Raw genomic sequence first — 22,415 nt, 5'->3', positions numbered from 1 at the left:
TCAATATCTTATCAAGTTCCCTCTCGCGTTCTGCAAGCGGTTGCGTTCCTTTTCGCGTTCTGCTCGACAGTGATCGCGTTCGTTGTCACATTCGTGTAACTTATGCAGAAGTTCTGCGAACAGATCTGTTACAGGCAAATAGATATGCCTAAGCTGTAACCCATCCGTTTCCCTTTCAGCACCTGACCTTTGCATCGTATTACTTTTTGTAAAAGATGGTGCACACAGTTCACAAATTATTCCACTTCCTTGCCGAGTATTGGCTTCAGTGTGTCTTGTTAGGTAATCTACTTCAGTCTCTTGCACTGCAGATGGACGTTGGTTACCTTGCTGTCTGTTTCCTAGGCCTAACCAAGATTCGTCACACACATGCACCTCGTCTTTGGTACAAAACACATTAACTCTCTACATAAGGAGCAACAACACAGAAGTAAATGATTGACTCCCGCAATACTGAAAGCTATACTATTAACACCAGAATCTATCTTCTATATATTCACTTTAGTAATTATTCGACAGCAGGAAATTGTACACTACCACCCTTACCTGTTGACGATTGATCTTGTGTTCCTTGTACAGTATTGTATTTATTTTCCGGCTACTCTTTTCCTCTCAGGATTACAAGTATCTTCCCGTGACCGGCCTGGTACGTATTTCATGAAAAAAGAACATACATATAGTTAATACACCTTGCAATGTAATACAAAAATTTACATTCACATATTATATACAGATATGTACTTCTGGCCCCACAACTGTAGGGCTCCAATTTTGTGATGTCTCGATTTTGAAAATTATTTTTGTATTTTGTAATTGAATGCTTTTATGGTTTTCTTTGAATAAATCGTAGTATTGTTTAAAAATTAGATCGGAAAATATTGCATTGGTTCTGAAACTAGGACTTTCGTTCGCGGTGAAAATTACAGCACAATTCTTAGCCACATTTACTTTAATAATCATGAATTGGACTTTTTATCTCATTCTTGTGACTGCATGGCATAGTGACCAAGGGAAAAACAGTTTCGTGCCAGTAAGCATTAGTAAGTGCCCCTAGTAAAGTAAATATTTTCGCACCATAAAATCAACTATGCAGCTGTAAATGACTATGATTGTAAATATTTCTCACTATATAGGTTTGACAGTGCATAATAATAAACCTTTCCTTTATAGCATGACTTGAAATTACGTCTTTGTTGGTTCGTAGCCAGAAAATCTGAAAAATCAATCACTTATTGTACACCTACTTAGTTCGATGTAAATAAAATCTCCTCCAGGTCCGATGGATCCTGCGAAATACAAGTGCTATATTAGCTGCTCGAACAGTTATCAGACTGTAAAAAACAGTATTAAGATTGAAATTTGCGGCCTAATGGCGTCTATCTCGTAGCTACTGCGATGTTATGTTGCCTAGAAATGCCCAGAGAGCTGGAGCTGCTCTAAATGCTCTGTTATTTGATACAGGGCGATTACAACCACGAAATGAAAGCATTACATAACAGTTTAAGCTATAAATTTATATCACAATTAACAACACGTTATGCAGTCGCACAGACCTGGAAGACGCAGAGCGATAATACCTGTATAACAGCGACAGAGTCAGAGAAATGCCATCAGAGAGAGAATGTCAAGGAGAGACACGCTGTCACAATGGGGCTTCTATGTATATATACTAAATTTCAAGAGTCACAGATATAAATGCACTGATTCTTAACACATATCATAAAGTCTCCATTGTCGTTGGGATTCTCTAAAGTAAAATTTCGTAGAATTAACAGTCTTACATTCCATGTCCATTGATTTTCTTTTTCACTAGTTATTACATTATACAGAGTTCCTTTTATTAAAGCCATTCAGTTCATTAATTCATAACAAATACAAAAATATTCTGACAAAGACATATGGGGACGCTGTACACTGGCGAGGATTTGAAATTCGCTCAGGCTGCTACCTATTCGTGATATCGTTGATGACGTCGGTAGTATTGCATTTGCTCCCAGATATGACTGACCGCCAGTATCCAGGATGTCGTTTTTGCTCTTCCACCAAGATTTTGTGAGCTCAATGGGATGCCGGAGGCTACAGCATTCTACCGAAGGCTAAGGTGGCGCAGGAAGACGGCGTTCTGGAAAACTGTTTATTACTGATGAAGCTAGATAGAACGAAGATGCACATCCTCGTCCTTTGTGTGCAGCCTGGCGTGAATCCACGACGGTTTCGTACTGAAGTAGTGGCAGCAGTTGTCTCAGCGGGTCATTATGTTCAAAGTATTTAACTATATTTGTTTATCTATGTAAAGCTTTTTGTGGATTAAACACCTATTTGTGGACGACAACTATTTGCCGATACCGTCAATATGAATATTTTTGTAGCTGTATGTTATCACGGAGGCAGCTCAACAGCGTCGCAGTTCCGACTCTTGGAGTACCGCCGGCGTCTGAGCGGAGGTGATGTCTGCCCCAACGTGCTGTTCCACTTCATACTATTCCCCGCTGCTAGCCCATCAGTCCGCGTCAGTAGATGAGTGGTCATTGCTGCCGACTGCCATGGGGAAGACCAGGGTTCGATTCCCGGTACTTTCAGGGATGTCTCATCGCTGGGAGTACTGGAAGTGGATGTAATCCTCCAGAGGCCAACTGAGGAGCTACTTGTCCTAGCAGTAGTGGCTCTAGTTCACGAAAAGTAACAACGGGCAGGCGAGGTGTGTGTTGATTGCAGGCCCCTCAACACTACATCCAACAACGCCGTTGGCAGAAGATGACACAGCAGTCGGTCATCGCCGTTGAACTCCACAGGGCCTGCGGAATGAGTTTAAGTTTGGTATGGTGGACCATCAGGCCTGCCTATTCGAAGCGTTCTCGTGCAAACATTGCGGAAATGGGAAGTGCTATTGATGTGCAGTTTTCATAGAATAGATTGGCAGTGACTGGCTGGTATTGTTAGCCAACAAACAGATTGAAATAATACCTATAAAGTGCATTTTTGTGCAACATACCCCCTTTTAGATGGAAGAATGTTAACATTAACAAACTAAAAGTAGGGTAAATGAGAATGCGTGTGGAGCCGGCCGAAGTGGCCGTGCGGTTAAAGGCGCAGCAGTCTGGAACCGCAAGACCGCTACGGTCGCAGGTTCGAATCCTTCCTCGGGCATGGATGTTTGTGATGTCCTTAGGTTAGTTAGTTTTAACTAGTTCTAAGTTCTAGGGGACTAATGACCTCAGCAGTTGAGTGCTCAGAGCCATTTTTAGAATGCGTGTGGTATTTGTTGCAGGATTCTAATGCGATTCTTTTGTGATAAACCCTATTTTGAAACGTTTTCACACCATCACTTGTTTGTGCCATTCAACCTGCGTGGTTGCTAGGTACGATATTGTTATGTTTGCTTACACTGTCTTAGGACGTTCCTTGAGTGTACTGCGACTTGATAGCGAGTTAGTATGTGACAGTCCAAACTGTAGGTCATGTGTGGACGATGGGATTTACCAGTATAGAAGAAGTTGACATGCTCATGATAAATGGAGAATATAGGAAGAATGCATTTCGTTCTTGTACGGTGTATGCCAGATATCAAAATTACATGTCAACCAGCTCGGCAACTATTTATCAAGATCTTCAAGTAGTTATGTGAGACTGATAGTGTAAGAAAAGGAAACAAATGACGACAGAACAGTAGGAAAATAATTTTTGTAGCTGCTATTGCAGTTGACCCGCACGTTAACTCCAGCGCAACAGCACAAGCCAGTGGCATGAATCAGGAACGTGTCCTAGGCTTTCTCCATCCACACAGGTTCCACCCCGGCCACATCTCTCTCCATCAAGAGTGGCATTAAAACGATTATGAGAATCGTTTTAAGTTCTTTACATAGAAATTAAAACAGGATACTAACTATTTATCACGCTGACACATCAAAAAAAGTTTTGCATCACCCCAGTTCCCAGAACTCCTGAAGATAAACGTTGACTCTGGATATTGTATCACAGACACAGTCCCTTTGACTGTTCAGAGATGTCACTAAACCAGCCCAAAGATGTAAACAACCATGCATGAGCAGCGTGTATTAGACGGAGGGGGTCTTACAGCCGATCAGTTCCGGTCCATTCCACCAGGAAGGAAGTACACGGCTCGTATTCTCTGTAGTTCAACCATGCCTAGACGGTCAATACCGCGGTTCGATCGCGTCCGCATTGTCACTTTGTGCCAGTAAGGGCTCTCAACAAGGGAAGCGTCCAGGCGTTTCAGAGTGAACCAAAGCGATGTTGTTCAGACATGGAGGAGATACAGAGAGACGGGAACTGTCGGTGACATGCCTTGCTCAGGACACCCAAGGGCTACTAATGCAGTGAATAACCGCTACCTAAGGATTATGGCTCAGAGGAACCATGACAGCAACGCCACCATGATGAATAATGCATTTTTGCAGCCACAGCACGTCGTGTGACGACTCAAACTGTGCGCAGTAGGGGCTGCATGATGCGCAACTTCACTCCCGACGTCCATGGCGAGGTCCACCTTTGCAACCAGGACACCATGCAGCGCGGTACAGCTGGGCCCAACAACATGCCGAATGGACCGCTCAGGATTGGAATCACGTTCTGATCGCCGATGAGTGTTGCACATGCCTTCAACCAGACAATCGTCGGAGACGTGTTTGGAGGCTACCCGGTCAGGCTGAACGCCTTGGAGACATTGTCCGGCGGATGCAGCAAAGTGGAGCTTCCCTGCTGTTTTGGGGTAGTATTATGTGGGGCTGACGTATGCCGTAGGTGGTCATGGAAGGCGCCATAACGGCTGTGCAGTACGTGAATACCCTCATCCGACCGATAGGGCAAACATATCGGCGGCATATTCGCAAGGTATTCGTCTTCATGGACGACAATTCGCGTCCCTATCGTGAACTTGTTGTGAATGACTTCCTTCAGGATAACGAAATCGGTCGACTAGAGTGACCAGCTAGTTCTCCAGACATGACCCCTGTCGAACAAGCCTGGGATAGATTAGGAAGGGCTGTTTATGGACGACGTGACTCACCAACCACTCTGCGGGATCTATGCCGAATCGCCGTTGAAGTGTAGGACAATCTGGACCAACAGTGCCTTGATGAAGTTGTGGATAGTATGTCACGAAGAATACAGCAATCATCAATGCAATAGGACGTGCTACTGCGTATCAAAAGCACAGGTGAGTACAGCACTCTGGACAACCACCTGCGAAGGTCTAGCTGTATGATGGTACAACATGCAATGCATGGCTTTTATTAGCAATAAAAAGGGCGGAAATGATGTTTATGCTGATCTCTATTCCGAATTTCTGTACACAATCCGGAACTCTCGGAACCGAGGTGATGCAAAACTTTTTTTGGTGTGTGCATCCTCAGCCCGTCGAAACTGCACTGTTGATCTGTTGACGATCCTCGTTGGCTTCGTCAATTGGAACGTCAGTGTCCATGGAGTGTAAACGTGTGGGGTAGTGAACCATCAGCTCATAGGCCCGTTATTCATAAAAGGGACACTGAGCGCGCAAAAGTATCGCAGGCCCCTAACACACCATCTTCCATGGATGCTAGAAGATGTTCCTCTGCAGACTCCGAGGTACCTATAGTACCAACATGATGTCTGTACAGTCCATAGTGCACGAACTACTGCAGCATGTCAACACCTATAGATTTCGAATTGCTGTACTGTACTTTTACCCTGGCCGACCCGTTTCCCGGATATGATGCCTGTCGACATTTTTTGTTAGGACATATCAAATACACCCAATTATACGCAACGATGCATTACTGCAGCCTGCTCGGACATCTTCACCGAAATGCTAGAACGTGTGCAGCAGTCATCCCATACCCGACTGTAAGTTTGTATTGCCGCTCCCGGTGTCATTTTGAACACAAATAACTAGTGTAAGCAGTTGTATCGTTGTTTAGTGTGTGCTAGCGCAAGTATAGTACTAGTGTCGGTGTGGAAACTTCTCAAAATGTGATATCCTGTAAACGTCTCGCACCAGAATCCTGTAACAAACACCAATGACATTGCAATTTATCCTACTAGTTTGTTAAGTTCAATAGGCATTGTTCTGTTAAAGAAAGTGTATGTTTGTAAAAAATCCGTTCTGTGAAAAAACCACGCATTCACAACACTATTTTCGCAATATTTGCGGTGAAAATTTTAGGTGGTTCAGCCTGTATATGGTTCAATCATCTACCATGTGTGATGTAACAGAGACTATACGAAAGCTTCTCTTAAAATATGTAAAGCTGTCGTACCTCTCGTCACGAAACGTCAGCTATGAACCGTGATAATATATTTGATGAAACATATTCCTTAAATGTAAGGGTGAAAGTTTTCCAGTCTGTGATAGTGTAAGAAATTCTGCATTTTTGTATCTTGCTTGCCATATGGCCCATCAATATGTAGCACGGTGACCAAGTGTGAGCTCATAGAGGCAGGATACTCCGTAGCCGGTATTGCTGCAACAGCAGTTCTCCGCATGTACGCGGCGTTGGTGGCTAGTTCTACAACTCCAGGGCTAAGTCAACACATTTCTTCTGACACTTTATTAACGCTACACAGTTTGGAATTAGTGGAATCTTGATTGGATCTACAAGGCCCCTCATCACCGCTTAATAAAGCAACTAAGCAGACGCAGGGGGAAGACACTCATTCCTCGAAACTCGAATTGGGACCCGACCTCGGCACCTTTGCACATAAGCTCCCTACCAATCCCACTTAGAGTAGGCTGAACGATCGAACATGACAATAGAAGTTACTAACTGGGAAACACATGCTAAAAAGTTACATATTCACTCTCAACAACAAAGTCGCGCCAAACACACGTTAAAGAAAAAGCAAGGTGACGAAAACAAAGAGAGGCAATACGGTCAGAATGAGAAGGACTCGACTGAAATTCTTTGAAAAAATTGTAAAGCTGGAACTATTTCCAACACTCAAGACGAATTATACCTCTTCAGTGTGAATTAAGCAACAGAAAAGGGATTACAGGAATCTCAGTTATACGAACCACCCATCTGATGGGACATCATACCAAGCAAGTTTAGTCATAATGCAAGAAGGTTGCAGTATCAACTAAATACGAGTATTGTGCTTGGTACTGAAATATTAGAGTTTAAAAATTATCTGTTGGTGTCAGGTGTGCATATAGCCTCACTACACGAGGTTGTAACTCGATAAATAGACACCATACCACGATAAGAGACCACTGTAAACACTGAAAGGATGTGTGTTTGGCAATACAGTTTAAATATGGCTTGACATGCAGCCCAGAAGCTGAGCTACCTAACTGAAAAGTAATGACAGTGCAGTTATTCAATATGCAAATTATAAACATGTATGTACCATTGGTTTCACGTAGTAAATGTAGCAAGTGAGTTTTCGAAACCGGAGAAATTGTGATACTTTTTCTTCAAAGAGTTTATGCCAATGATTTTATATGGAATCTTTTTATTATTTTTTGGAAAGAGATGAGACTGCCAATTTAAATTCATGCTCTTAGCACTGAGACAAGTATCATAGTACATCGGTAAGTAAAAAAATACCTCATCCCAAAATAATAGCTTCTTTTTTGAAGGTACATCTTTCACAGTAGCTGTTAAATATCATTACTTTTCTCCGTGTTAAGCATACTGCAATTTAAGAGAGGTGAGTTTGCTAAAGCATTACGTTCAAGAAGAGACCACAGTGACCTACTGTTCAAATTGTCTGAGTAAAACAGACTAGATCACAATATTATTTACATTCGATGACAGGTCGAAGCAAATATAGACCATATTCAGATTCGCAAAACAATGTTAAAAATTAATATTTGCTACTTGCTATGTATAATAATACATGGCAACGAATTAAATAAAGTAGACTATAAATGAATGTAACTGGTTACCTAAAAACTCGTCGCAGCAGCTTCTGCGCATCGTCAACTGAACTATTAGCGGTACCTGAGTCATTACTTGGACCTGGTAACAGCACGAAATGGAGCTAACCTTGCAAAAGAAATGAATATGAAGGTGTTTCCTTACCTCAGGTGCATTCATTATGATCTGGAAAATAAGACACATATGACTGATTCAGGAGAACTATTGAGATCGATGAAGACATCGAATTTGCGACACAACTACTACAACGAAAATTATATAATTATTTTCTGCCTCACTATGTCATACTTAATTTTTCATTGTTTGTCTCCTTTCTTCCGTCCTTATTTTATTACATGAATCTTTTAATAATTTCAGGTCCGTAGCCGAAACCATATACCAACCAAGTCCAAGAATTGTAACTGATTTTACTATTCTTAAATCATACATTGAGGAAGAAATTTCTGAGACTGTTCGTTTGGAACACAGCACTCTGTATTAGTCAGTCACTGACTACGTGAAAACAGGAACTGAGGAGAAGCAAAGCATTTAAGATATTGTGCTATATAAAATGTTGAAAATGGGCGGAACCGATAGGGAATGAGGAATTTCTCCGCAGAAACAACTAGAAGAGAATCATGTGGAAAACATTGACGAGAAGACAGGACACAATGATAGGTTATGTGTGAAGACATCACGGAATTGCTCCCATGGTACTACAGGGATGTGTAGCGGTTATAAACTCTAGGGAAAGACAGAGATTTCAATATATGAAACAAATACAATGAAGAGGCAAAGAAAGAGGTACCTACCTAATATCGTGCAAGCCCCCCGCGAGCACGCTGAAGTCCGCAACACCACGTGGCGTGGACTCGACTAATGACTGAAGTGCAGGAGGGAACTGACACTATGAATCCTGCAGGGCTGGCCATAAATCCGTAAGAGTACGAGCGGGTGGAGATCTCTTCTGAACAGCACGTTGCAAGGCATCCCAGATATGCTCAATAATGTTCATGTCTGAGAAGTTTGGTGGCCAGCGGAAGTGTTTACACTCAGAAGGATGTTCCTGCAGCCATTCTGGAGCAATTATGGACGTGTGGCGTGTCGCATTGTCCTGCTGGAATTACCCAAGTCCGTCGGAATGTACAATGGACATGAATGGATGCAGACGATAAGACAGGATGCTTACATACGTGTCACCTGTCAAAGTCGTATGTACACGTATCAGGGGTCGCATATCACTCCAACGGCACACGCCCACACCATTACAGAGCCTCCACGAACTTGAGCAGTCCCCTGCTAAAATGCAGGGTCCATGGATTCATAAAGTTGTCTTCATATCCGCACACGTCCATCCGCTCGATACAATTTGGAATAAGACCAGGCAACATGTTTCCAGTCGTCAACAATCTAATGTCGGTGTTGACGGCCCCAGGCGAGGCATAAAGCTTTGTTTCGTGCTGTCATCAAGGGTACACGAGTGGGCCTTCAGCTCCGAAAGCCCAGATCGAAGATGTTTCGTTGAATGGTTCGCACGCTGACACTTGTTGATGGCCCAGCATTGAAATCTGCAACAATTTGCGGAAGGGTTGGACTTCTGTAAAGTTGAATGATTCTCTTCAGTCGGCGTTGGTCCCGTTCTTGAAGGATCTTTTTCCGGCCCCAGCGATGTCAGAGATTTCATGTTTTACCGCGTTCCCGATATTCATGGTACACTCGTGAAATGGTCGTACGGGAAAATCCCCATTTCATCGCTACCTCGAAGATGCTGTGTCCCATCGCTCATGCGCCAACTATAACACCACGTTTAAACTCAGTTAAATGTTGATAACCTGCCATTGTAGCAGCAGTAACAGATCTAATATCTGCGCGAGACACTTCTTGCCTTATAGAGGCGTTGCCGACCGCAGCGCCGTATTCTATTTGTTTATATATCTCTGTATTTGAGTACGCATGTCCATACCAGTTTATGTGGCGCTTCAGTGTAATTGAGGCCGTTGGATACAAGTGCTACTCACAGGTGAAGAGTTTGGCATAAGTGAGGAAAGTGATGAAACTGCATGTATCAGGTGCTACCTTATAATGTAATTTTTGATTTATATATATATATATATATATATATATATATATATATATATATATATATATATATATATATATATATATGACTTATTCTTATTATCTTTTAAATGGTTACATATGAGACAAATTGTTGCAGATTGTGATATCCTTGTGATGATCTTTGACGATCATTTTGTTTATTCTCTTGCTAATGAGTATCGAAGATATGTTCTCACACTTTACTTACGAGACCATTGGTCTGTAATATAGCCTGCCGGCCACGGTGGCCAAGCGGTTCTAGGCGCTTCAGTCCGGAACCGCGCGACTGCTACGGTCGCAGGTTCGAATCCTGCCTCGGGCATGGATGTGTGTGATGTCCTTAGGTTAGTTAGGTTTTAGTAGTTCTAAGTCTATGGAACTGATGACCTCAGATGTTACGTCCCATAGTACTCAGAGCCATTTGAACCATTTTTGTAATGTAGCCTGATATGTATTTTCGACGATAATGTGTGTTTCACAGAAGTCGGAGGACTTCTGATGTGTAAATAGTGTAACAAATCATGTAATTCGTACATCAGTATTTAATTTTTGTGTTTTTGCTCTGTTTATTTATTTGTACTGAGGCGTTACTTTCGTTTTGCCTCAGGTTACAATAGGAAGTAATTATGTTTTCTATATCGAGATATAAGTTTTTCTTTGATTGCCAGCAGCTTCAATACTTCGCTGGGTGAAAGGAATATTTGACGCATTTGTTTATTTCTTTTCATCATTTCTCATATAGGTGACACGCCGTTTATATGTATACTCCTTGTTCCACCCTGTATGAGTGTGCATGGGTATGAATGGAAGTCAAATGTAACGGGAGCATGGACCAAAGGGAACAGTTTAAGGGAATAGCAGTCATTGCCAACATTACAAGAATAACGGCAGGTAGGCCAGAGCAGCAAGCTAAGATGGAAACAGGCACGAGGGTAGGTTACAAAGTTGATGCGGGGGTGAGGTGAGTCTCCCCACCACCGCGTTTGAATAGCAACGTTTGGTCGGATTTTGGCGCGTGGAGAGCACTGTGGGGCCAGCCATGAGACGGACCGGACGCGGGAGCACAGCAGCTCGCAGATTTGGTGAGATGGAAATGAGGTAATATGGCTAAAAATTCACGACAGGGTATGCTCATAGCACGCATTCAACATGCCTTCATCGGTACAGGTTACGGTTTTAATTTATTTGCAATAGTTTTCTGTGAAATGTGTTTGTGAAATTTTGCTTTGTGGTAGTGAGCATGCAACAGGAACCATCAGTTCATGTAGCTATTTCTCGAGTTATAAGCTTCACTTTTAGCTCAGTGAGTGCAGATTGCGTATCGGATGGTAGATCGAGAAATTTCTGTCGCGAAATTTGATTATTTTTCGTACTTCCTTTGTGAGTTCGGTTCGCTCTTCATTTTGGCGCCAATAGTACATCATTTTTGCCCAGAATCTTTTCTCTGATAGAGGTTATCTACCTTCAGCCGTGGCCTACGTTAAATTTATAGTGGTGTAATCCATGCATGACGATAAGTGAGTCTTAAAGAATGAATGACGATTTCCCGCTAAAGACGGTGTGGCCCACTTATGTATTTTTTGTATTATTATGAAATTATGTGTCATAATTTTTTTGTGTTGGTATGAAATTATGTGTCATATATGAAATTATACGTGTAGCGTTAACATTTTGTCATTGTCCTACCCATGAGAGGTAACGCTGAAGTTTTGTAACTAAAGAAAAATTGTGATGTGGCAGCTTCTTAAGTTTTCATCAAAGTAGAAAATAAATCTATTAAATGAGAGTCAGCATATCAGTTAATAAATTGTCCCCCAGTCACCTGACACATGAAATGGATAGGATGTATCTTATTCAGTCCGATTTTCTAAAGTTAACGAAAGACAGAAATAATCTGAAATGTGAATGAAATAGGCTACCTGCTGCTATAAGACGGCTTTGAGCTCAACTACCCAAGAACGTGTTATCTTAGAGAAACTCGCACCACTTCCCGTTGCGCATATTTCAAAGATAATTAATTTGTTTATGAAATTAATCAAATAAGGGTCATAATATAGACACCTTTTCATATGGGCCTGGTATATTAGCAGCCAGGACGCAAAGTCGGGTACAATTCTCTAAGGTAACGCGAGGAGATGGTCACACAGGTTCAATATAAATTAAAAATATATAAAGAACCAGCAGGCAACCAACCAGCAGTCATATAGCAGTACCTTTTAGTCTTTGTTTATTAGAGTGTAACAAATGAAAAGGGCCCAAGGGCGAAATGTAGATACTGAAATAAACACATTATACACCGTCAAATGGCGTAAATCTTTTCGAAAATGTAAGTTTTGGTTTGAAGTGGAAGTATTGTAAAACGTGAAACTATATCTTCAGGAGAGACAGATTGAGGACCAAGCGAACAATCGCTAGCGTCCCACAAAAAACACTATTAACACATATTTATGAAGCACTACTTTTTCATTGGCTAATAAAAGGGATTGAAAGAAGATCTGACAGCTGCAAAAAAAAGTGGGACTTCACAGATCACAGGTATGAAGCATTTTAGATATTTTTATATCTGGTTGTTAAACTATAACTTTCTCAGTGGCTAGAAATAGACATCGTAAAGTGACGCAACAGACATGTCCTTGTATTACCATGAGTTCTAAGCCTGATATTTCTTTCGTACATATAGCGCTTTTATCAAGCACTTTTAGTATTAACGTAATTTAGACGTCATTAAAATATAATTTCATACGCTTTTAACTATAATTACAACACGTAGACTCTGGTCTATCAAATGGTACTGTAAGAGACGAGAACGTGCGTGGGACTGTGGCCGAGAGAATTCAGGCTCCAGATGAAGAGAGAAAGAGAGGGGAAAAAACGACACCTAGAACGACCCGTCTACGTGATACGTTGTCGCGAGCGCCAGATTTAGGTTCCCCTCTCGTAAATGTTAGCGGAGGCGGAATATCCTTTCACCGTAGAGGGTTACGGTTTACTTTACGATCTCGGTAACTGACCTCCTAAAGGGGTTGCTTTTCTGGCATAGGGTCCCACCGGCGACTGTGTACACACCGTCTCAGCAAGCAATCTCTGGCCACAAAATCCCGCCGGAACCGCAAGACGTGCATAAGCGTGATTGCACTGGATTGCAGTCTAATCCGCGAACATGTCTCAGAATACGGTATAAGTCTCCTGCAGTGGGAGGTAATCTGAATTTCATAACCCAGGAACGTTATCACTGCGGGAACTCGGTATCCGCACACCCGCGCACCGTTAGCAGTATTATGATACTTATCCGCTATGTCACATCCTTAAGGAGAAGCCAACATTCCCACCTCTCTAACCAACGATGACGTGTCTATAAATTTATCCAGACGAGATTATGGTCTCTAGGGCTTCACATAACTCGACTCTGATACCTTATACTTTAGATGATAGTTTTTAATATTTTACACGTAAGATATATAGATCCCGTGATAATACAATGAAACTTAAAATTAAAAGAAAAAAATTGAAAGAAAAAGATAGAGAAAAACAGAAGAAAACAGGAGAAGTGCTTGAAACTTTAGGCAACAAGTTGTTTATTGACACTATTGATGTACAGCAACGACATTGGAAACAGAATTTGACTCTTCAATAACTGAAATATTGTGTAGTAGAGTTATTTAAAATGTAAGTTGCCCATGCAGTTTGCTCGGAAACATATACGGTATTTTGCTTGTTAAGGTAACAGTGAAACATCATTAGTTCTTTGCTCCCGAAATAGCAAAACTCATTTACTACTTTAAGTGTCTCATTTCCTAATGTAATTCCCGCAGCATCACCCGATTTCATTCGACTACATTCCATTATCCTCGTTTTGCTTCTGTTGATGTTCATCTTATATCCTCCCTTGAAGACACTGTCCTTTCCGTTCAGCTGCTCTTCCAGGTCCTTTGCTCTCTCTGACAGTACTACAATGCCATCGGCGAAACTGAAAGTTTTTATTTCTTCTCCATGGATTTTAATTCCTACTCCGTATTTTTCTTTTGTTTCCTCTACAACTTGCTCAATATACAGATTGAATAACATCGGGGATAGGCTACAAACCAGTCTCACCCCCTTCCCAACCACTGCTTCCCTTTCATGCCTTTCCTTAATCTATTGTCTAAGATAACTCATAGGATCAGTATTGCCTCACGTGTTCCAATATTTCTACGGAATACAAACTGATGGTCCCTGAGGTCGGCTTCTACCAGTTCTTCCACTCGTCTGTAAAGAATTCGTGTTAGTATTTTGCAGCCGTGCCTTATTAAACTGATAGTTCGGTAATTTTCACATCTGTCAACACCTGCTTTCTTTGGGATTGGAATTATTATATTCATATTGAAGTCTGACGGTATTTTGCTTGTTTCATACATCTTGCTCACAAGATGGTAGAATTTTGTTAGGCCTGGCTCTCGCAATGCTGTCAGTAGTTCTAATGGAATGTTGTCTACTCCCGGGGCCTTGTTTCGACTTAGATCTTTCAGTGCTCTGTCAAACTCTTCACATAGTATCACATCTCCTATTTCATCTTCCTCTACATTCTCTTCCATTTCTATAATATTGTCCTCAAGAACATCGCCCTTGTATAGACCGTCTATATATTCCTTCCACCTTCCTGCTTTCCCTTCTTTGCTTAGAACTGGGTTTCCATCTGAGCTCTTGATATTCATGCAAGTGGTTCTCTTTTCTCCAAAGGTCTCTTTAATTTTCCTGTGGGCAGTATATACCTTACCCCTAGTGATATGCGACTGTACATCCTTACATTTGTCCTCTAGCCATCCCTGCTTAGCCATTTAGCACTTGCTGTCGACCTCATTTTTGAGACGTTTGTATTCCTTTTTGTCTGCTTCATGTATTGCATTTTTATATTTTCTCCTTTCATCAATTAAATTAAATATCTGTTCTGTTACCTAAGGATTTCTATTAGCCCTCGTCTTTTTACCTACTTGATCCTCTGCTACCTTCACTATTTGATCTCTCAAAGCTACCCAGTTTTCTTCCACTGTATTTCCTTCCTCCATTCTTGTCAATCGTTCCCTAATGCTCTTCCTGAAGTTCTCTACAACCTCTGGTTCTTTCAGTTTATCCAGGCCCCATCTCCTCGTATGCTGGCAAGATAATTCTCTGCAGAAAGAATAATTTGATCATACAGAGCAGTGTATTTTTTTTAAATTTCATACTTATTTGTGGGACGAGGCAAGTAAGGCCCTCGTATGTTGTAATATCTTGTAGGTCGTCACAACAGTCAACTAATTGCAATAATGATGTATATATGTAGACTGAAGGATTTGAACGTGGATCTCCTGCTCACATGGCAGATGCGCTAACCACTACGCCACCCTGGCACAGAGGGTTTCCACAACAACATGGACTGTGCTTGCACGCCTTCTTCCTCACTACAAAATCCCACTCCTGCCACAGCCCACTTGGTATTCGCCCTAAACTCGAACAGCAATGCGGAGGCTCTCCACAGTATTAAAATAGCACCACAGAGTCGAACGAAACCGCCGATCCTGCCTGAAGTCAAGGCACAGGTGCTTTAACCAGAGTCCAGAGACATTTTCTAGTATCAAAGAGCTGTGATGCATATATGCTGACTCAAGTGACGAATCAGAATTTGCACCAAGGCCGGGATTCGAACCCGGTATAAATTTTCATTTGTCGCTTCAGTCTCTATACCTACATCATAGATGTTTGAGACTTGAAGAGGTCTCAGGAACCATTTTATTTCATTTGATTAATAACAACGATATAATAATTAAATCTGAAAAATTTTCTTCTATATCACAGGATAAAGTATTTTCGTTTTATTGTTGTTGTTGTTGTTGTGGTCTTCAGTCCTGAGACTGGTTTGTTGCAGCTCTCCATGCTACTCTATCCTGTGCAAGCTTCTTCATCTCCCAGTACCTACCGCAACATACATTCTTCTGAATCTGTTTAGTGTATTCATCTCTTTGTCTCCCTCTACGATTTTTAACCTCCACGATGCACTCCAATGCTAAATTGGTGATCCCTCGATGTCTCATAACATGTACTACCAATCGATCCCTTCTTCTAGTCGTGAGACAAATTTCTCTTCTCTCCGATTCTGTTCAATAACTCCTCATTAATTATATGATCTACCCATCTAATCTTCAGAATTCTTCTGTAGCACCACATTTCGAAAGCTACTATTCTCTTCTTATCCAAACTATTTATCGTCCATGTTTCGCTTCCATACATGGATACACTCCATACAAATACTTTCAGAAATGACTTCCTGACACTTAAATCTATACTCGATGTTGACAAATTTCTCGTCTTCAGAAACGCTTTCCTTGCCATTGCCAGCCTACATTTTATATCCTCTCTACTTCGACCATCATCAGTTATTTTGCTCCCCAAATAGCAAAACTCCTTTACTACTTTTAAGTGTCTCATTTCCTAATCTAATACCCTTAGCATCTCCCGACTTAATTCGACTCCATTCCATTATCCTCGATTTGCTCTTGTTGATGTTCATCTTATATCCTCCTTTCAAGACGCTATCCATTCCGTTCAACTGCTCTTCCGAGTCCTTTGCTGTCTCTGACAGAATTACAATGTCATCGGCAAACCTCAAAGTTTTTATTTCTTCTCCATGGATTTTAATACCTCCTCCAAATTTTTCTTTTGTTTCCTTCACTCCTTGCTCAATATACAGATTGAATAACATCGGGGAGAGGCTAAAACACTGTCTCACTCCCTTCCCAACCACTGCTTCCCTTTCATGCCCCTCCACTCTTGTAACTGCCATTTGGTTTCTGTACAAATTGTAAATAGCCTTTCGCTCCCTGTATTTTACCCCTGCCACCTTCAGAATTTGAAAGAGAATATTACAGTCAACATCGTCAAAAACTTTCTCTAAGTCTACAAATGCTAGAAACGTAGGTTTGCCTTTCCTTAATCTATTGTCTAAGATAAGTCATAGGGTCAGTATTGCCTCACGTGTTCCAACATTTCTACGGAATCCAAACTGATCGTCCCCGAGGTCGGCTTCTACCACTTCTTCAATTCGTCTGTAAAGAATTCGTGTTAGTATTTTGCAGCCGTGCCTTATTAAACTGATAGAGTTCGGTAATTTTCACATCTGTGAACACCTGCTTTCTTTGGGATTGGAATTATTATTTTCTTCTCGAAGTCTGAGGGTATTTCGCCTGTCTCATACATCTTGCTCACTAGATGGTAGAATTTTGTTAGGCCTGTCTCTCCCAATGCTGTCAGAAGTTCTAATGGAATGTTGCCTACTCCTGGGGCCTTGTTTCGACTTAGGTCTTTCAGTGCTGTGTCAAACTCTTCACGCAGTATCATATCTCCCATTTCATCAACATCCTCTACCATTTCCATAACATTGTCCTCAAGTGCATCCCCTTGTTTAGACACTCTATATACTCCTTCCACCTTTCTGCTTTCCCTTCTTTGCTTAGAACTGGGTTTCCATCTGATCTCTTGATATTCATGCAAGTGATTCTCTTTTCTCCAAAGGTCTCTTTAATTTTCCTGTAGGCAGTATCTATCTCACCCCTAGTGAGATAAACCTCTGCATCTTTACATTTGTCATCTAGCCATCCCTGCTTAGTCATTTTGCACTTCCTTTCGATCTCATTTTTGAGACGTTTGTATTCCTTTTTGCCTGCTTCATTTATTGCATTTTTATGTTTTCTCCTTTCATCAATTAAATTCACTATTTCTTCTGTTACCCAAGGATATCGACTAGCCCTCGTCTTTTTACCTACTTTATCCTCTGCTGCCTTCACTACTTCATCCCTCAGAGCTACCCATTCTTCTTCTACTGTATTTCGTTACCCCATTCCCGTCAGTTTTTCCCTTATGCTCTCCCTAAAACTCTGTACAATCTCTGGTTTAGTCAGTTTATCGAGGTCCCATCTCCTTAAATTCCCACCTTTTTGCAGTTTCTTCAGTTTTAATCTACAATTCATAACCAATAGATTGTGGTCAGAGTCCACATCTGCCCCTGGAAATGTCTTACAAATTAAAACCTGGTTCCTAAATCTCTTTCTTACAATTACATAATCTGTCTGAAACCTGTCAGTATCTCCAGGCTTCTTCCATGTATACAACCTTCTTTTATGATTCTTGAACCAAGTGTTAGCTATGATTAAGTTGTGCTCTGTGCAAAATTCTACCAGGCGGCTTCCTCTTTCATTTCTTAACCCTAATCCATATTCACCTACTACTTTTCCTTCTCTCCCTTTTCCTACTACCGAATTACAGTCACCCATGACTATTAAATTTTCGTCTCCCCTCACTATCTGAATAATTTCTTTTATTTCATCATACGTTTCTTCAATTTCTTCGTCATCTGCAGAGCTTGTTGGCATATAAATTTGTACTACTGTAGTACACGTGGGCTTCGTGTCTATCTTGGCCACAATAATGCGTTCACTATGCTATTTGTAGTAGCTAACTCGCATTCCTATTTTTTTATTCATTATTAAACCTACTCCTTCATTATCCCTATTTCACTTTTTATTTATAACCTTGTATTCGCCTGACCAAAAGTCTTGTTCCTCCTGCCACCGAACTTCACTAATTCCCACTATATCTAACTTTAACCTACCCTTTTCCCTTTTTAAATTTTCTAACCTACCTGCGCGATTACTGAGGTTGAGCTGCTCTTTTCCACAATAATGCAAAAAAAAAAAAAAAAAAAAAAGACAGCACTAAAATATCTTCTTAATGTGCTTTTCGTGTTTATGTTAAAATGCACATTAAAATAATACTGTAGGCTGTGGTGTAATTCAGAAGTTAATTTTATTTGAAATTATTGTTTTACTTTGAAATCTTAACAAAGTATTTTCATGATTTTACATATTTCTTACATGTTTTACCCATTTTCTTTAGATAAATACAAGGTGAACCCAGAAAGTAAGTTCCAATGTTTGATAAAGGAAACAAAAACATCGCTAATTAAGAAATATTTATCGAAATATTTACGTAGTCACTGGCTACTTAACAACAGCTACCATCATTGTTAAGGTGCTCATAGTAGTAGTGTACCATCAGTTGTATGTCCATTTCATAGGAATAGACTGCTGACATCGGGAGCCACAAAGCTGCCTCATACTGCATATCAGCATTGTTGCGGAACATTTTCCTGCCAATAATGCTTCATGAAATGGAATAGATAAGACCCTTGGATGACATCGGGGCTATTGGGTGAACCTAATCTAGAGTTTTCGTGTTTGGGAAAGCAAATAAAAGTGTCATTAAAGAATATCTTCATAGTCAGCTCCAAGCATTCACCGTGGGACACAAGGATATTGAGCATCTTTGGTTGGAATTTAAAGATATTGTCCACCACGTGCTAGAGATATATGTGCCTAGCAAAAATATACAGGAGGGAAAGGACCTTGGTTCAACAAACATATTAGGAAGTTGCTGAGAAAGCAAAGAATTTTGCACAGTCGTTTTAAACGTAGTCGCTGCCCCGCTGACAAACACAAAATTCCACAGGACTGGAAGAAGGCCCAGGTCATAGCAGTCTATAAAAAGGGTATATGACTTCGGTGCAAATAGTGCCTTCTGCCACGCTTTGCTTGGTGGCTAGCGGAGTATATATGTTGTAGAATTTTAGAACATGTCTTTTGCTCGAGTATCATGTCGTTTTTGGAAACTCAGAATCTACTATGTAGGAATCAACATGGATTCCGTAAACAGCGATCGTGTGAAACCCAACTCGCTTTATTTGTTCATGAGACCCAGAAAATATTAGATACGGGCTCCCAGGTAGATGCTATTTTTCTTGACTTCCGGAAGGCGTTCGATACAGTTCCGCACTGTCGCCTGATAAACAAAGTAAGAGCCTACGGAATATCAGACCAGCTGTGTGGCTGGATTGAAGAGTTTTTAGCAAACAGAACACAGCATGTTGTTATCAACGGAGAGACGTCTACAGACGTTAAAGTAACCTCTGGCGTGCCACAGGGGAGTGTTATGGGACCATTGCTTTTCACAATATATATAAATGACCTAGTAGATAGTGTCGGAAGTTCCATGCGGCTTTTCGCGGATGATGCTGTAGTATACAGAGAAGTTGCAGCATTAGAAAATTGTAGCGAAATGCAGGAAGATCTGCAGCGGATAGGCACTTGGTGCAGGGAGTGGCAACTGACCCTTAATATAGACAAATGTAATGTATTGCGAATACATAGAAAGAAGGATCCTTTATTGTATGATTATATGATAGCGGAACAAACACTGGTAGCAGTTACTTCTGTAAAATATCTGGGAGTATGCGTGCGGAACGATTTGAAGTGGAATGATCATATAAAATTAATTGTTGGTAAGGCGGGTACCAGGTTGAGATTCATTGGGAGAGTCCTTAGAAAATGTAGTCCATCAACAAAGGAGGTGGCTTACAAAACACTCGTTCGACCTATACTTGAGTATTGCTCATCCGTGTGGGATCCGTACCAGATCGGGTTGACGGAGGAGATAGAGAAGATCCAAAGAAGAGCGGCGCGTTTCGTCACAGGGTTATTTGGTAACCGTGATAGCGTTACGGAGATGTTTAACAAACTCAAGTGGCAGACTCTGCAAGAGAGGCGCTCTGCATCGCGGTGTAGCTTGCTCGCCAGGTTTCGAGAGGGTGCGTTTCTGGATGAGGTATCGAATATATTGCTTCCCCCTACTTATACCTCCCGAGGAGATCACGAATGTAAAATTAGAGAGATTAGAGCGCGCACAGAGGCTTTCAGACAGTCGTTCTTCCCGCGAACCATACGCGACTGGAACAGGAAAGGGAGATAATGACAGTGGCACGTAAAGTGCCCTCCGCCACACACCGTTGGGTGGCTTGCGGAGTATAAATGTAGATGTAGATGTAGATGTAGATTAAGGGATCTGACATTCCACGCTCCGATCCGTAGAACGCCAGTTTTCTTTCTCCTGATAACGACGTCCACTTGAGTAGTCCCCACCCGGAGATCCGAATGGGGGACTATTTTACCTCCGGAATATTTTACCCAAGAGGACGCCATCATCATTAACCATACAGTAGAGCTGCATGCCCTCGGGAAAAATTACGGCTGTAGTTTCCCCTCGCTTTCAACCGTTCGCAGTACCAGCTCAGCAAGGCCGATTTGGTTATTGTTACATGGCCAGATCAGTCAATTATCCCGACTGTTGCTCCTGCAACGTTTTATTATTAGAACATAAAGAAACCAAAACGCATTCCTATCAAAACTGTAGTTTCGGTCTAAGTTACTTGCTTTCCGCCGGCCGAAATGGCCGAGTGGTTCTAGGCGCTTCAGTCCGGAACCTCGCTGCTGCTACGGTCGCAGGTTCGAATCCTGCCTCGGGCATGTATGTGTTTGATGTCCTTAGGTTGGTTAGGTTTAAGTGGTTCTAAGTCTAGGGGACTGATAACCTCAAATGTTAAATCCCATAGTGACCATAGTACTTAGAGCCATTTGAACATTTGAACTTGTTATCCATATCCTTCTTACTGTACAGTAAGTGCAATGGATTTCTGTGCTACAGTAATGGGTCGAAATTACAGCGCAAGTGATTCCACTCGAGTTATTAATAAGAAACTATCATACCTGTGCAGAAACATAGTTATTACGCCACTACCGGCAGCGTTCAAGAGAATATCTTCAGGGTGCCTACAGCTGAAAAAAAAAGAGAAAACTACGGATAAAGACTACAGTAGCTTACAGGTATAAATAATGGGCAGTTCAGTTGCCAGCAATCTCAAAACAAATCTCACAGAGTTGTTCCAACGACATGACCTAAGAATTCTAGTTATTTCATACTGAATTGTCAAGACAGGACCGCTCCTGGAGAGCTTGGTCTCTGTCGAGTCCAATTATCGATTGCGAGATATCATAATAGCTACAGCTACAGACAATAATCTTAATTACTGAAATGAAATGGAAGTGTGAAAGTTTCAAACATTTTGCAAAAATGCTTACAAACGATAGCAGAACATATCCATTGTGCACAGTAAAATGGAACAAACTATAATGCTTACACAAAGCTATATCGTCATTAGACATACATAACAGCAAATGAGTGATTATACAAAGCGACTACAAAGTAATTATAGACAATCCAATAGAAACAGTAACTAATGACTTAAGCTGATTATGGGATTGTCAACGAATATGTAAAAGTATTAAAGTAACGCATATGGGTGGTTCCAGTCTATGCTGTTAACAAAATTAAAATCGATCTGTGTTAAACTTGCTGCAATGAAAGAGAAATAAATACATGTGCTTCTAAACAGTTGTATCTTCATTAAACAGATTAACAATTTCAGACATCTTGTCGATCACTATAATCTTAATAATTCTCCGTGTACGCAGTCCATTTCAGCCACATATCTTCTATTCGTTTTCCTTAAATATTAGAAGGCAGCCTCGTGACATCTGCCATCACACGAACTTCAGT

Source organism: Schistocerca cancellata, chromosome 5, assembly GCF_023864275.1.
Source record: "Schistocerca cancellata isolate TAMUIC-IGC-003103 chromosome 5, iqSchCanc2.1, whole genome shotgun sequence".
Lineage (NCBI taxonomy): Eukaryota > Metazoa > Arthropoda > Insecta > Orthoptera > Acrididae > Schistocerca > Schistocerca cancellata.
The sequence above is the reverse complement of the archived record's forward strand: the minus strand, read 5'-3'. Positions refer to the sequence as shown.